We start from the raw sequence: 8,453 nt of genomic DNA on the forward strand, positions 1-8,453 counted from the left end.
CGCCCCCCACCAGCTTCATTTCTTCTTCCCATGCACCCAACTGTGAGATGAGCATCAAAGGGTCCGTCCCTTCTCACCCAGCACTCCTAATCCCTGACCCCCGACACCCCTCGCCAGTGTCCCCGCGCCGTCCCAGCGGTCCCAGACCCCCCTCCTGCTGCACCTCACTCCTCCAGAACCTCCCACACCTGGCCGTGGACCGTGGGTGACACCCTGGGAGGTGTCACTGACCCAACAGCAGGATCCAGGCTCTGCCCAGACCCATCCCCAACCTCTCACTGCTCCAGGGGTTCACAGCTGCCCACCCACGAGCTGCCTCTATTTAATTCAGGCTGACAATGCCTCATCGTGTCCCAGAGCATCACCTCACCGGGTTCATGAGCTGCTGCATCCCCTCCCAGCGATCGCTGCACCCTGGGACCGCTCCAAGATCTATCAAAGCCGGTGGAAAGCTCCCATTGACATGAATCAATCCGAGATTAAAAAGGGTTTGGAAAGCCTGTGATACCTCAGGGATGAAAGATAAGAATATATCTATTTTCAAAATTTACATTTTAAAGAAATCCGACTTTCCGTGGCCAATAAAGAACCAGCATTGCCTGTTGTAACGAAAGTCAGGAGATCTTTCTCGTCCTACTGACTCGAGCACAGGGGGAAAGCTGCTGGAACCTAAGCACAGATTTGGAGGACAGAGTGGAGCCCGTGTGCCAAAACCCACTTCTGAACTCGTGTCGGAGGATGCTACAAGCCAGGAGACTCCTCAGCACTGATGACCTTTGAGTGAAGCAGGAAAGAACAGCAAAGAAACTCTGGTCTTTGCAGCTTCCTCAAAATTACGGAGGAAGAGGACAAACTGCCAGGTATCTAAAGGTGTAAGTTATTTCTTTGGAACAGGAGCCTTAAACAGAACAGCTTTATCTAAAGCTGGTAAAGCAACAGAATGAAAATAACATTAATCCAGATCGAGAGCACGTTACTCTGTGCTGATGCTTTCAGGAGAGAGTTTTCCCTGGCAGCACCAGTTTAAAATGCAGTTTGCAAATCAATGATGTAGAGGTGGGGTTTTAATTTCTGTTTTTTTTTTTTTTAGTGCAGTTTGCAAATCAATGATGTAGAGGTAGGGTTTTAATTTCTGGTTTTGTTTTTTTTTTTTTTTTGGCTGCTGTTTGTTTTTTTGTTTTGCTGTGTTTTACTTAATCACTTTGCTTTCTGAACACCTTTGAAGGCTGTCCCTTTCCCACACTGTGTCTCCATCCAGCCTTTTTCCGCAGAGCTCTTACGGCGCTCGACTTGGGAAGAACAAAGCAAATGAACTTTTCATCTCACGGGCTGAAGGTGCTACTTTTTGTTTCTATCACCACTATTTAATGATAAATATTTTCAGTGCTTCTGATAACCTGGGTGAGGATGGATCGATTTCTCTACCGTGTGCTAGATGGTGGCTTGTATTCAAAAAGAGACGACTCAGCGCTTTTCCAGCTCTGCCCCGTGTTGGGCTGGTTTGCTGGTTTTTAAGTAGTGGTGAACCACCCCCTTCCCCCATCCCCAACAAAACCCTTTACAAATGTTTTTAGATGAAAAATAAATAGTAACCTTTTTGCTGAATTTTTCTTAACAGCCAAAATAACCAAAAGAATCATTAACAGCAGCAAACAAATCGGTTTGGAAGCAGATGTCAAACGCGGGGCTCTGCCTGAGGGTTAGGGCTAAATTCACAAAGAGAAGGTGAATCTTTTCAGCTTTTTGAGTGAGTGCAGGAGGTTCTGTCTTGCAGAGGGTCAGGATCCCCCAGACACCTGCGAACCCCCCGGGTACCAGCTGCTGCAGTCACATCCGAGAGCTCACCTCTGATTTCCCACCACAATTAACGCCACTGTCAGCAGAGTCCGAACAGGAATTTGCTTCCCTACTGATCACCCACCGCACCTTTAAGGATGGAAAAAAGGTCACGTCGCAGTAATTTGAAGTGTTTCATAGCACGGCTTCTCCACTCTCCTACGTCAGCAATTTGCAGTTTTAATTTCATTAATTTAATTTAATTACGTGAGTGCGGCCAGGCGCACAGTAAAAACAAAAAGGAAACCTTCAGAGCTTAGCAGCTCCCCTTTTTGGCGTGTTTTGTTAGATACCCTCCGTTTAATTCCCTCATTGTTTTCAGTAGGAGAAAAATATTGAATACAAAGAATCTCATTGGAGCGTCACCTTCCAGGGCTGCTGCCTCAAAGCCACGTGGGGCGATGGGAACCGAACTGAGGGGGAGGTAAGACGATGAGCACGTCGTACGTCGGCATCAGTCACCCCCTCGGGACCCACAGGGGGAACCGGCACCGCAGACCCAGAGGGGATTCACGCGGCGCCGGAGTGGAACCGACCCGTGTGTGAAGGACCGGCACGGTTCTGCTCCCTCCCCTTAGCTGAGGGAGTCAGAAAACCAGGTTTGGGGGAATTTAGGAAGAATTTTTGGAAGCGTGGAAGAGTTTCACCAGAGCCATCACCTCTTGGCTCAGGAAGGATTCACCATGAGAGCAGGGTTTATACAAGAGCTGGGTAAGAACCCAGAGAAAGAAAACAAAACAGTAACTAAGCCTCCTGGTAAAGTGTTTTAGCAATTCTTGCTCAAATCCAGCATTTTGGGACCCCACCTGCCTCTGGCTCGCCCTGACCCCAGGGGCTGGACAGGCTCCTCCATCCCACGGGGACCAGCATCGTCCCCTCGGGGGGATGCAGACACCCCAGCCCCGGGCAGAGCTCTCCCCATTCACCAGCCTCCTCTGACATTTCGCTTTCCTTCAGATCCCCTGGCGGGTTCCAGCCTCTTCAGCTCTAGGAACCGAGGGCTGGGGGAGTTTTTTATCTTGCAGAGAATGAACAGCAGCCGCAGGTCACCTCTGCCTGTCGCTGCTCCGTGGATTGTTCTGAACCCAGGGGACACCACGGCCCCATTGTCATCGCCCAGCCCCGGCTGGTGGGACTTCAGCACCTCTCAGAAAAAAAAAAGAAAAAAAAAAAGAAAAAAAAAAAAAAAAAAAAAAAAAAAAAAAGAAAAAAAAAAAAGAAAAAAAAGAAAAAAAGACTCCTGTGTTCTTCTCAGCATTTTAAAGAGGGATTGTCGAGAGTAGTGAGGCCATAAGGAAAGAAAAAAGGCTAAAAATACCTTAATAAAAGCAAAATGCCTGCAGGAAGTGCAGATGGTGAGAGCCAAGGGCAGGGCAGCGCTGCGCGAGCACAGGCGGCTTCTCCCCACCATCCATTTTATTTTTATACCAAGCCTACGGTGAAATCCCCTCCAAATCATTCTTCACCTGCGGATGCCGAATGAGCAGCTTGGTGCGAAATCTCCACAGGGGCCCCACAGGTTAACGGTGACTGGGTGCGTCAATCCCAGCCGGCATCACTGCGCCATGAGGGTAACTCTGAACCACGTTCGCGATGCAAGTATTTGTTCTCACAAATTCAGAATTATCTCACCATTAATATTTTTCACACGTTTGTTGTTTTCTGGCAATACTCCTCAGCCGGTTTGCAGGAACTTGAACGACGCCAGACCCGAGCGTGGTGCACGCCGGAGGCTCTAAACCCCAAACGACTCGTCCAGGAATCTGAACAACAAAACATCTCCGTCCTTGCTCCCAGCCCTCTGCTTTTCAGCGCAACTTTTTGATCAGCACAAACGCCTCTGTTACCAGCAAGGATTCTCATTTTAATTTAGGCTCCTTATTACCATAAAAAAGTAAATAAAGTGAGGAACGCACAGCTGTCCCTGGGTTCGCACAATTCAACGTACAAATCAAAGACCGTTTACATGCCATACTTTTTTTTTTTTCTCCTTCCCTTTCATTTTTACGACACAAACCTGGTAATCAGGTGTTAGTGCCACCGTTGAGCTTCACAGAAGATAAAATGCCAGATGACAAAACCCTGGTTGTTGCACAGGCATCCAGCCCTGACCTCCCGGAGGGTTCGCCGCTCTCCCGGTTAACAAGGAGCACATCTGGAGACGTCTCGTGTTTTGATCACTTGGTGTTAAAAGGGAAGAAAAAAAGGCGACCTCAAAAATTCTAACAAGTTCATGACACGTACACGTCTTTGTAGGAGCTAATTATCTGATATTGAAACCAGAATCCCTCAAAGCACGAGAGGTGACACCAACCCAGCTTTGTCTGGGGGCTGCTGCTCACGAACAGCCAATTCCATCCGCACCCCGGCTGCTTCCCACCGACAAACGGCCACGGGCAGAACAGCCGACTGCTGATAGCAAGAAACCCAGCTGAAGCTGTCGCTCCCCCCGGGTTCCTTGCAGAAAAATCTCCTCTGAAGGACACCAGGCGAGTTTAGGAGAACAAAAGCCCTGCCTGGCAATGGTGTGGTCGTGATAAACTGGGAGAACTGGAGGCTTCGGCACTGGGCTGCAAGGTTCAGCCCCGATGGATCCAGGAGCAACCGATTCCCAGCTAAAACCAGGAGAAAGACCGAGTTCCAGGGTGGTTACAGGGATGTAAAGGTGCCTGGTCCTGGCTCTGCCTTGACGCAAACCCTCCATTGACAGGGGTCTGGTTCCTTTGAAAGGTTTTGCTCATCTTTGCCATGCACAGATCTGGAGACATCAGGACAAGCAGCCGAGGCAACGCTCAGGACGAGGACCCTCGACACAACTCTCCCTCTGTGCTCCCAGGACTCAGCGGTACCCACAGGACCAGCCCCTAGAGCAGGGCTGCAGCATCCCTGCACAGCGCAGGCTTCCAGCCACAGACAAATATCCCAATATTTAAGCTGCATTTTTACCTTGAAAAGCAACTTGCAAACCCCCAGATGAACTCTGACAAGCCTCACCGAAACCACACGGACCAGTGTGGCAGGAAAGCTGCTTTTACCCCCCTGCAGCCCCGGGATTCGGGTCAGATGAATCCCTTCGCTTGATCAGCATCATGGCTCAGAAATGTTCTACCAGACCAACCGGGTCTCACGAATACTTGCAGGAACTCTGTTTTCAGAGCATGCAGGCAGCGGTACGTATGAAACCTGATGAGCCTTTGGTGGGTTTAATTGAGAAGGTTAATTTGTGGTCCAACATCTTGCAGAAGCACAGCCTGGCACCTGAGCCCTGCTGCTGCAGGTGTGGCTGGGATGCCCTACTGCTGTGGGGGCTTCCTCTCGGTAAAATTTAAGGCTATGGTGAGATAAAAAGAGAAAATGCAAGCACCCGAAGTCTTGTTTAAGCCCTTCTCCAAAAGCTTGGGCAGGAATTGGCTTTGAAATGAGACCATCCCTAGCACTTCCCGCTCTCTCTTTTTACATTTTACGAGTTCATATTTTGATGGGGATTGCTCTCGGTGGTGCGTAGCTCCCAATTAACCCAGGGACTAATTCAAAAACTGTATTTGTTTCCAAGCAGACGTTAAAAACTTCATAAGAAGGTAACAAATATACAAGAAAGGGAAGAGAAGTGAAAGGCTTTGGTTAGAAAATTAAAGTTGTTTGCCATAGCTTGATGGCTTAATCAGTCGATCAATATTGTTCACAGGGCAGGCAGGGAGGGAGCCATGAGCCGTGATGAAAAATGCATGAGGGGACAAGGGAGACCTGGGAGTAGAAAATTAAAAAGTCAGCCTGTTACATTTGTCCAATATTGGCAGAGAAATTAAAGTGGGTTGGGGAGGGGTGCTGGGAGGGAAGAGGGGAGCCGGCTGCTATATGCACCGCGGATCGGCTGCGGGTCCCCTTCACGAGAGCAACTTTCACGTTAATTAAGTTGCTTTCTTAGCAAAAAGATGGATTTTGTAACCTTTAGCACTTGCATGCGCCACAAGCACAGTAGGTGGGGTTTGCACATGGGGAAATAAAATGAGATTTCTTCACATCAGGGATGCAACAGAAGATGGCGTGCTCTGGTACCCAGGGATACGGAGCAGGGCGAGGCGATGTGCTTCTCCTGCAGCACTAGGTGAGATGAATACATCCTCGTGCTACAAACAGCAACGCCGGAACAACGCAGCTCTGCGACACACACAGCCCGAGCCACTGAAAGCAGCACTGCTGCTTCTGCCTCTGGACCAGGTTCCTGTTCAATCTGGCTGCTGCTGATTCTGCAGCGGCGCTCGCCTTGCAGCAATAAGGAGCAATGCAGCTCTAGAGGATGCTCTGGAAGAGGCGAGAGCCAACCACTCCTCAGGGAGTGTGCTCTTTGCTGTTTGCCTCAAAGATCTCAGCTGGTGTAAAAGCTGCAACAAACTCCAATGATTAAAAAAAGCAAGGTCACTCATCCTGCAAGTCAACTTTTTTGTCACCCAATGCTTTTAGCTATAGGTAGAAAATTAATCACATCACCAAGCTGAGGAAGAACACCAAAATGCTGTATTGTGAACAGCGTTTTAGTTAGAAGCCATCTCCCAGTTTCTGTTCCTCACACTCAAAACTCCGAGCTGAGCTCCTGCTTGGCCCGGAACCGCACACCTCGGTGACACCAGCACTGGCCCCCAGCTCGCAGCCTGCCAGGACGAAGCATCCCAACTGCTGCAATCCGTGGGCTTTAGAAGATTTTACACAGTTGAATTCCACTCCCAGAATGGAAATATCCCAAGCTGTTGCACTTCAAGCCTCACAGGGATGGGAATCACTGGATCTCCCAGGGCCTCCAGGAGGGAACAAGATTCCCTCCAACCACAGTTTTCTGGAGGAAGGGACACGACAACCAGCTTTGCGTCGCGTTTCTGTAGGACAATTATTTTCACACTGAGGTACCTACAGTGAATTTTATGACTCTCCATCAGGCTCGGCAATTACAGGTTTAAAATTTCAGGCTCAATTAACACACAGACGGGCTGATGCTGTTTTCTGCAACTAATTATCTCCAAGCACCAAGACATCATTCCACAAATAATACTATTGTGAACTTTGGGATTTGCTTTCTGGGCCATTATTTCAGCGCAAACAGCACGGAGCAGACAGCAGCACCTAAAGCAGGCTGGATGCCATATTATGACCTTTTATTCACAAAAAAAAAAAAAAAAAAAAAGAAATGCTTACACTATGAGAAACCCAGGCCTTCTAATTAGTACCATAACGGGGCAGATAGCATGGCCGCTTATTTACAATGCTCTCTCTCATCTAAGATGCAGAAATGGTTCTGTCTTGGGTGATCTCTGTACCGAGAAGGCTACTTGGGTCAAATAATAGCACAAGATTTCATTAGGTAACCCAGCTGCAGCTGGATGTGAAACGGGCATTATCCCACTGCTATGGCCATGTTTCCGTTTGGTGATCGGGAGGGGAAAAACAAGTTGAAAAAAAGAAGAAAATTTCCCTTACCAACACCCTCAAACAAATATACCCTCACTCTTCATACACAGTGTTGCGCCTCCATAGGAAATCATAAACACATATTTTCTTTCAAGTTTCTCTCTCTTTTATACGAGCCAGTCTTCCACGGATTTCTATACCTAGAAAGCCGAAATTCCCACATCACACGCTGTCCTCGCAGGAAGGAGCTGCTGTCTCTGGGAACTCAGTCTTTTACGTTACCGGCAAACACAGTTAATTTAGAACCCCACAAGCACAAGGTGATACTCAAGTTCCTTCATTTTTCAGTTTCCACAGCTATGAAACCGGCTGTTTCATAAACGCTGTAGGTTAAAATTTAATTAAACAAGTGCTTTACAAGTCTCTGAACACCTTTTCAATCAGCTGTAAAAAGAGTCCCTCCCCTTCCTGCCCTATTTTTGTGTCCCCTTCTATCCCCTTCCTTTTATTAAATGTGATTAACTTCACCCAACACTCCTTGCTGAAAACCAAACCAAACCTTACCACCACCCAAAGCCTTTGAGAAGGGCGTCTTTTCTTTCTCCAACAGCTTCTCACCCAGGCAGAAGGAGCCTCAAAAATCAGTCTGCGGCACTACAGCTTAGTGTCGATGTATCTGAAAATTAACCGAGTGATGAAGCTTCTCCAGACCTCCCCTTCCCACCTCCCAAAACCCAGCTTATTACCGAAGCCTTTGTGGCGTGTAAAGGAAACAAGGGTGCAGCAGCAGGAACGACAGTGGAATTAATCACATCGGTGATCAGGAGATGGCAGATGAAACATATGGTCCTCGAGGAAAGACCAGAGACGACACTTAACCTGCTACAGCCCCAGGCCAGCGAGCATTCCACTGGGACAGGACCAGGGACCTTCCCATCTTTGGGTGAAGGAAAAACAGCTCGAAGGAACTGAACACTCCCATCCATCCCCAGTGCAACGATTGCTGGGAAGCTCTTACTCTTCGCTGGCGTGCTGCATGTACATTTTAAATCATTTAGAGAACACGCTGTGTGTCTGCGCTGCAGAAGCTGTGCTTTAGGGCTGAATTATTTTACTGCTTTCAGTCCTAAAACATGAAGAATTACACACACTGCCACCGCTCATCACACATTTTCTAACCACTTAATACATGCAGACTTTGCTAACATTTTTCATTA

The sequence above is a fragment of the Pterocles gutturalis genome, unplaced genomic scaffold (genome assembly GCF_000699245.1).
Source record: "Pterocles gutturalis isolate BGI_N339 unplaced genomic scaffold, ASM69924v1 scaffold9415, whole genome shotgun sequence".
Lineage (NCBI taxonomy): Eukaryota > Metazoa > Chordata > Aves > Pterocliformes > Pteroclidae > Pterocles > Pterocles gutturalis.